Raw genomic sequence first — 9,133 nt, forward strand, 5'->3', positions numbered from 1 at the left:
GCACCCCAAGTGTGTGTCCATTGGAAATTCTAGTGAGAAGTGTGCAAAGCGGGACAGGTACTTCCTCAGAGGCAAACACCCAGGTTGTACGGGGGCTTGAGCCTGAGAACTGTGAGGTATGTCCCCCAACGCCAGCTTGAAGGTTTGCTTAGCACAGTCCTTAGAGAGTGAGGGCTCCTCCTGGGTGGCTTGCAGACGGGCTGCACACAATGGGATTAAAGTGGATTGGGACTACAGACTTGTCAGAGATCACCAGGGTGTAGGTCTCGGTCCCATGGCCTGATGAGCTATGTTTCAGACAGTTTCCAATGTAGGGTCACCAAGGCTAAGGGAAAAGACCAAATGTGACTCCTGATGTCCCCAAGCCCTCCCTACTGGCTCTGAGCCAGTCCAGAAAGCTGACAGGGTTCTGTCCCAGCCTGAAGGCTGGATGTTTTTGATGCAGCACAGATCACAGAGAGATGGCACCAAGGCCCCTCGGAGGCCTGCATGGGGCAGGGAAGGAGGCTTCTCTGCCTTCCAAACAGCATGGTCACATTTTCCCAGGAAGTTTTTATAAAGAGTTTGGGAAGACATGGTTATTTCTTCCTAAAATTGCCCAGAGTCCTAATTATAAGACACAGAGTTCGCCTCAGTTCCCTGAAACGTTATGAAAGAGCTAAATGAATGTCAGGCTTCCTTTTATAAAAAGAGACGAGAAAAGAGTACACAGATTAAAAAGAAAAAAACTAAGCAGAGGAAATGAGCTAAAGACGCTGGCAGGCGCTGTGGGTGCAGACACACCAGGGTGCACAGCTGGCCGAGCCGGGAAAGTGGAAAGTGCAGCCCTGGGGGGCCCTTCCCTGATGCTGCTTTCCTTGTTGTTAAGGAAAACCTGACAAAAGCAACTTTGGGAAGAAGTGGTTTGCTTGGGCTCACAATATGAGGGGATACAGTCCAGTCCTGGACAGAAAGACAGCTGGTCACATTGTACCAGTCAGGAAGCCAAGAGCAAGGAATGCTGATGCTAGCTTTCTGTGTTTGATTCAGTGCAACTCCAGTCAGTGGGATGCTGCCATCCACATTTATGTTAGGTGATCTTCTATCTTAACTAACCCAATCTAGAAAGTCTCCCATACACATCCCCACAGGTTTGTCTCTATATGACTCCAGATCCCTCAAGTTAAGTGTCATCACTGACCATCACAGCTCAGTGTGACAGTCACCATCACAGCTCAGTGTGACAGTCACCATCACAGCTCCAGTGTGACAGTCACCATCACAGCTCCAGTGTGACAGTCACCATCACAGCTCCAGTGTGACCATCACAGCTCCAGTGTGACAGTCACCATCACAGCTCCAGTGTGACCATCACAGCTCCAGTGTGACAGTCACCATCACAGCTCCAGTGTGACAGCCACCATCACAGCTCCAGTGTGACAGTCACCATCACAGCTCCAGTGTGACAGTCACCATCACAACTCCAGTGTGACAGTCACCATCACAGCTCCAGTGTGACAGTCACCATCACAGCTCCAGTGTGACAGTCACCATCACAGCTCCAGTGTGACAGTCACCATCACAGCTCCAGTGTGACAGTCACCATCACAGCTCCAGTGTGACAGTCACCATCACAGCTCCAGTGTGACCATCACAGCTCCAGTGTGACAGTCACCATCACAGCTCCAGTGTGACCATCACAGCTCCAGTATGACAGTCACCATCACAGCTCCAGTGTGACAGTCACCATCACAGCTCCAGTGTGACAGTCACCATCACAGCTCCAGTGTGACAGTCACCATCACAGCTCCAGTGTGACAGTCACCATCACAGCTCCAGTGTGACAGTCACCATCACAGCTCCAGTGTGACAGTCACCATCACAGCTCCAGTGTGACAGTCACCATCACAGCTCCAGTGTGATCATCACAGCTCCAGTGTGATCATCACAGCTCCAGTGTGACAGTCACCATCACAGCTCCAGTGTGACAGTCACCATCACAGCTCCAGTGTGATCATCACAGCTCCGGTGTGATCATCACAGCTCCAGTGTGACAGTCACCATCACAGCTCCAGTGTGACAGTCACCATCACAGCTCCAGTGTGATCATCACAGCTCCAGTGTGACCATCACAGCTCCAGTGTGACAGTCACCATCACAGCTCCAGTGTGACAGTCACCATCACAGCTCCAGTGTGACAGTCACCATCACAGCTCCAGTGTGACCATCACCATCACAGCTCCAGTGTGACAGTCACCATCACAGCTCCAGTGTGACCATCACAGCTCCAGTGTGATCATCACAGCTCCAGTGTGACAGTCACCATCACAGCTCCAGTGTGACAGTCACCATCACAGCTCCAGTGTGATCATCACAGCTCCGGTGTGGTCATCACAGCTCCAGTGTGACAGTCACCATCACAGCTCCAGTGTGACAGTCACCATCACAGCTCCAGTGTGACAGTCACCATCACAGCTCCAGTGTGATCATCACAGCTCCAGTGTGATCATCACAGCTCCAGTGTGATCATCACAGCTCCAGTGTGACCATCACAGCTCCAGTGTGATCATCACAGCTCCAGTGTGACAGTCATCATTGATTCACAGCTCCAGTGTGACAGTCATCACTGGCCCACCTAGACTGACACTTCCCAACCCTTCTGTACAAACCCCTCCCTCAGCTGGCCCCGAGTCTGCCCTTGACTTTGACTCCCCTCTTCACTCTTCTGGGGGCCAAGGCATCCCCTCCTGCAGTTTAAACAAGGGAAATGTGCTCCAGTGTCTAGCACATCTCCCAAGAGCATCAGTGATCTGACACCTTGTCAGCTGCACATGGGTGCCCTGCTGCACACACTCATTCAGACACCCCTCACGCCTGCCACACCCATTTGTAGCCCAAACTCTGATTGTCTCTGTCCTACCAGTAACATTAGGACCAGAGGTTCACCTCCATCACTGGACAGATACCAATAGTCATATTAGCATGCTGCAGTCAATAAAACGGACCAAAATCCTTCAGGGAACCCCTCTCCCCATGGCTCCCTTATCAAATACCTGCCTATCTTTTCCTTCTTTCCAGAACGGCAGTGTTTATTCCCTGTTATCTCCCACTGGGCTAGAACAGAAACTGAGACATTTCTGAAGTTCATGGACAGTGTTATCTCTCAAGTGTGTTTGATGTCTGCATGAGGTAGACAAGGGCCCTGAGATGCACTCCCTTGGTGATAGGATCGGGGAATAGGTGGTGGGGGCAACTGGACCTTTCTGAGAGCTGGGGAGCCTTGGGTTCCACCAAAACACGTGGCAGAGCCGAGGTTCCATCCAGCCACACTGGCACCAAGATGACACAGAAGGACATCAGCTGCCCCTTTGGCAGGTCCATACTGCCATGGAGTCAAGACACCTAGAAAGACTAGACAGACACAAAACAATAACCAACCCTTTCCTCCATGGTTGCTGAGACAATATTGAAAGAAACCTCAAATGTTGTTCTGAAGCCTGAGTGTCACCATGGAGGCACTGGACCGCTAAGAGGACAAAGCCACTTCTTGGGAGCAAAAACTCCCTCCATCCAGGTGAGGTGTGGGACCACCCCCTGGACACTTCTGTCCCAAAGAGAGTAGGCCACTGAATCAGGACAGTAAGCACATTTCAAGGAATGCATAAACTCAGAGTTTGAGAGGTCCTGAGGCAATCGCTTCACACTGTTCATCAGGGACTTTGATTGCCTCTGGGTTTGGTTTGTTCTACTGGACATGTGAACCCCTAAAAGAGGAAACCAAATGTATTTTCTTTATAAATGCAAGCTTACCTATATGCGGGTATCTACTTAACTTGTTGATAAAATTAATCATTTGATTTCTTCAACTTGAATTAATTCAGCAAGAGATGGCTTCTCTAGCAAGCTCCTGTTATGTGTTACATTTGTCTACAAGATGATTTTGGGAAGACAGATTCCTGGATGCATAACTTCATTTTCCACGCCACCCTCTTCCTGGACCACCTGGGTACTACAGATTTTCCCCTATTTCTGTAGCCTGGATTTGGGATTCTCACCTCCTTCCGCTGAGTTCTGAAAAGCCCAGGTGCACAGAGGCACAAATCTAAAGGACCTGGCTTGGGTGGGGGGGCCGTGGTATATAACTGGGGTAATGTGATCTTGGCTCAACCTCTCCTTCACTTCCACAGCAAGGCTGCATCTGAACCAAACATGCCCCCAGCCTCTCACACCCCCTCCTAGTCCTCAGCCCCTCACACGCCCTCCTAGTCCTCAGCCCCTCACACGCCCTCCTAGTCCTCACACTCATAGCTCCCCATCCCATACACCCTCACACTAGCAGTTCCTCACACATGCCCCTCAAGCACACACACTCACACACACACCTCAGACATCCTCACAGTCAGTCACACACACCCTCCTCAGACAAGCCCACACACTCACACAGGTGCATGGCAGTTCTGGTCTGCATGAGCTGCATGCCCTGCAGCTGCACTGGGGATCTGCTTTGCTCCACAGCCACTAGCTCCATTGAAGACTTTGGTGGTTTTACACTATTCCTATTGCTGCATCCTGCCCTCCTGTGTTTCCTCAGGACTCATGTCTAGACACCTGGGCTATCTCTGGGCACCAGTGTAAGTGGCATGTGGGGTCTGCTACTCTCTGCCTGTGCTTCTCCCTGTTGTCCAGGAGTCTTCATCCCTTCTGAGCTACTCAGAGAGATTTCAGAAAGATCAGTCCAGCTCTGCCACTTACAGATAGACACCATCCTCATACACTCCCTGCCTATCACAGTTCCTGTTACAGATAGACACCATCCTCATACACTCCCTGCCTATCACAGTTCCTGTTACAGATAGACACCATCCTCATACACTCTCCGCCTATCACAGTTCCTGTTACAGCTTTCTGTTCCCCTGGTCTTACTATCCCTTCCCAATGGACCCTTTGCAAAACTCCCAGGAAACAAGTAGTGACCGAAACATGAAGCATGTGATCTCATGAGTCTAACACAGCTCACTCTTTTCTAGGAAGAGATAGAAGCTGCCAAGGTAAAGACACCAGTGACACATGTTGGGGTGGTTCTACAGGGGTTTCCTAGGGCGCTGCTGCAGTTAGACTGAAACACTTGGAAGGATTCAGAGATGTGAGAACCCAACTGTGACGTTACTAACCAAAATTGCCACTAAAAATACTAAATGCTCTGTGTCCAAGAGGTTGGAAGGGCCCTGTAGAATAGGAGACATTCCAGGAGACAACCTAACAGTAAGAGTTCTGATCCTGGAGTGTGACTGTGCTGTCCAACCTCAGGAAGGAATCTGCTCTGCAAACCCAGTCCCACTCCCAGAGATGTGAACAGCAGGAACCGTAACAGATGAGGGAGAGCTGAAAATACTATGGCAAGCCCTCCATTTGGAGGCAAGTTAAAAAAAAAAGTGAAGCAGCCGGAGCAGGAACTCAATATCCATTTTAAGAAATATTAAAAAGGCAAGTTTGGCAGTGCAGGGGAAGCCGTTGCAGGCACGCACTGTCGTGACCAGTGTGTACCGTGCTGGGGACAGAACCTAACACTATGCCAGCTGAGCCGTCTCCCCAGATTAACAACAGACTTCTTGAGTCTGGAGGATACAGGGCATAAGGATAGCAGCCAAGGGCAGGACACAACCAGGACAGGTAGGCGGCAGCAGCTATGGGAAACACTAAGGGAAGGGGTAAAATCAGACATACAGGGGGTCTGAGACGGGGGCCCAGTGGAACTGCACCTACAGAAGGCACCAGGGGACAGTGAGTCTGCACTTCTACCCTGAGTCCCTGAGGTCAGCTCGGATCAGTCAGACTGCTGCCTTGGCACCTGAACTCCACAGGGACTGTCGGAGGGGTGCTACATCAGAACCTGGCGGGTGCTCGGTGCAGTTTTATTGATGCTTCGGGAGATGTCCTCAGGAGCCTGGCTGCTTACCAGGCTTCATCCTCAGCACTGCCCATTGTCACAGGGCATGCTTAGGGACATGGTGACGGAGGGGAGGGGGATGCAGCAGTGAAGGGAGGGTACTGAAATCAATCTGTAGAGATGTCTGCCCTCAGCCCTCAAGAGAGAGACCCCAGACTTGATCAACATGCATCCCCAATGCCAAGAGGCCAAACAAGTCCTGTTGCAGTTGAAGCTTCAATCCTCAGACCCCCCTGCCTCAGCCTGTGAGCTCTCGCTGATCACATTCCCCTCTTACAGGACAGTGGCTCTCCTGGGCATGTCCAGTCTACAAAAGTCCCATCCAGCACACACCTAAGACACGTGTACCTTTTCCTGTATTGAACTACTTCAGTAAAAAGTATTTTGGATGCCACATTTCAAGGCGGTTTTCTCCAGAAAGGCCTTTTAAGTCAGCCGCTTTGAGCTCTCTGCTCTTTTTCCTGAAGCATTAGGCATAACAGCCTTGGTGCTCATTAAAATCAGAAACACATATAAAGAATAATGATCGCTTGTGGCAACATATTGGGCAGTATTAAAGTGCCCAGGGTGGCTTTCCAGAACAGATGTAAATGAGCTTTCAAGACAGCCTGGGAAGATAGAGTATTGATGGCATAGTGGGTATTGTGTTGTCCAGGAGAGGACACACAGACAGAAAGCTGCTGCGGTTTGCTTTCCGTTGCTGTAATAAACACCATGATCGAAACCAACTTGGGAAAGAGAGGGTTTATTTATAGTTTACAGTTTATAATTCATGATGAAGGGAAGTCCAGAACCTGGAGGCAGGTACTGAGGCAGAGGCCATGGAGAAACGCTACGTTCTGGCTTCGTAACCTGGTTTGCTCATCCTGTTTCATATAATGCAGGACCTCATGCCCAGGGTGGCACTTCTCACAGTGGCCTGGGCCCCCTACATCAATCATCAATTAAGAAAAAGTCCCCAGACTTGCCCCCAGGCCAGCTTGGTGGTTATGTCTTCTCAATTAAGGCTCCCTCTGGTTTGCTCTAAGTGGAGAAAAGCCAACCAGCACACGTCAAATGAGCCTCGGCAAAGCAGGGAGAGCCAGTTGACTGCTATTGGCTGTGCACCTCAGGGCAAGCCAGGGTCTAGGTCATCTCTTCTTGCCTTGCTATTCTTCTCCTGAGAGTAGCAAACTTCAGGAAGAATCCTAGACCAGGAATGTCAAACATTCTCATGCGCAAAGCCTTTTCTCAGAGACTAACCTGGGCTCCAGGGGTGGAGGTGGCCAGTGGCCTCTCCTAGGCCCAAGCACCCACGTGATTGGAAAGGGCTAAGCTGGTGTCAGGCATCCCACAATGCTCTTTCGTCTGCAAACCCTCCCTGACCATGCTCTCAGGCCTTGTTTTATAGGTGTTTGAAACAAGGTTCAGCAACTACAAGGCAGGTGGAGAGAGCCCCACACACTGAAGTCCCAGTTTTCCCCTCACATCCAACATGGGGCTTGCACTTAAAAGTTTTTTAAAAGCAAAAGAAACTGAAATGAAGGAAAATTTCAGCTTGAACTTTTTCTAATAAAACGTTCACAGCTTGAAACACAGCCGCCGTTAACTCCAGCGGAGGTCCCTGCCAGCCCTTCCCAGGCCATCAGTGCATAAACAAAATGTAATATAGTGATTCAATTTTCTAAAGAATTGGTTAGCAATTAAACAGGATAGTTGAGAACAGATATTAAATTCCAGAGAGAATTGCCATTTAAACTTTAACTTTTCTGAGTAACAAAGGGGGAATAAGAGAACAGCAAGGAAGTTTCTCCTGCATTTCAGTGAGAAAATTATAAAAATTGAGGTCAAGCGCCCTTTGGGATTCTTCAAACGAATCAGTAACCTTGATGTGGTGCTAGATAGCATCTAGGGCGTGGGGGCTGTCTGGCAAGGTGTTCAGGCTTTTGTGTGCTTTCATCCCTTTTAGCAGCTCTGGGGTAGCCAAGGAATTCCCAGTCCATTGGCTATGGGTCAGTGACGGACCAACTATTCCAAACAGACAGCGCTAGAGAGTCAGTGCCTCCGCTGTGGGGCAAATACACCCACAAGAATCGTCCCTCCCTGCTCTATGACTTGCTTCACCTAGTCACAGCCAGCGAGTGCCTCTGCTTGAATGGCCATGTGCAGGACAGACACTAGACACTACAATCTACCTTCTAAGTCAGAGAATTTCAGGGGCGCTCTGGGGAACCACAGGTGCAACCTTGGGGAACTATAGAACCAGGCTCTTGATCCCAAGTGCAGTCTCTGAAATGATCCCTAGATACAAGCCCAGGAATGGCAGGTGGGACCCCAGGGCCCACAGGTGGGATATTAGGGACCACAGGTGTGAGGCCCAAGAACCCCAGGAGGGACCTTTAGAAACCAGAGCTAAGGTAACGTCTCTGTGGCGCAATCGGTTAGCGCGTTCGGCTGTTAACCGAAAGGTTGGTGGTTCGAGCCCACCCAGGGACGAGGGTCAGGCTTTTAACAGGCCTTCCAAATTGAGGCGCCCCACTTGTGGAGGAGCTGGTTCAGCAGCTGGAGCATGCCCGCCCATTCCTACATCCCTCCCACTCAGAAACCAGAGCTAAGACCTGAGGGAACCCCGTGGGAACTTGGGAATTGTGCATGGAACTTCAGGGAACATCTGTGGGGGATCATGGGGAGTAGGTTAGCCTCTGGTTGTTCCTGTAAGGGCTATTTATTAACAGACTGGGTTCGTGGACATCACAAGGCCTACCTTAACTGTAAGCAGCATCCTCTATGAGCTGGAGTTCTGAACTGAGTAACAGGGAAAGCACAAACTGAGAACAAATATTTGTCATTCTCTGCTTCTCCACTGCAGGGACAATGCAATCAGGTGTCCCAACTCCTGCCACCAAGACTCCCCCACCATGGTGGACTGAACCTTCAAACTATGAGACAAGCGAACCACTTAAGCTACTTTTTATCTATCTATCTATCTATCTATCTATCTATCTATCTATCTATCTATCTATCTATGTATCTATCTATGTATCTATCTATGTATCTATCTATGTATCTATCTATGTATCTATCTATGTATCTATCTATCTATCTATCTATCTATCTATCTATCTATCTATCTATCTATCTATCTGTTCTTGCTACACAACCCTACATGGCCTGGAATTTGCTATGTAGACCAGGCTGGCTTCCACTTACCTCTGCTTCCTGAGTGCT

At 49.7% G+C, this 9,133-nt stretch overlaps 1 non-coding gene across 1 annotated transcript; it reads left to right on the plus strand.

The window, feature by feature from the left end:
• Positions 1-8,327: 8,327 nt before the first annotated feature.
• Positions 8,328-8,401, plus strand: Trnan-guu. Its single transcript has one exon. It is a non-coding gene; the product is annotated as a tRNA-Asn (tRNA).
• The last annotated feature ends 732 nt before the right edge of the window (positions 8,402-9,133 follow it).

Source organism: Mesocricetus auratus, unplaced genomic scaffold, assembly GCF_017639785.1.
Source record: "Mesocricetus auratus isolate SY011 unplaced genomic scaffold, BCM_Maur_2.0 Super-Scaffold_100010, whole genome shotgun sequence".
In the NCBI taxonomy this organism is placed as follows: Eukaryota; Metazoa; Chordata; class Mammalia; order Rodentia; family Cricetidae; genus Mesocricetus; species Mesocricetus auratus.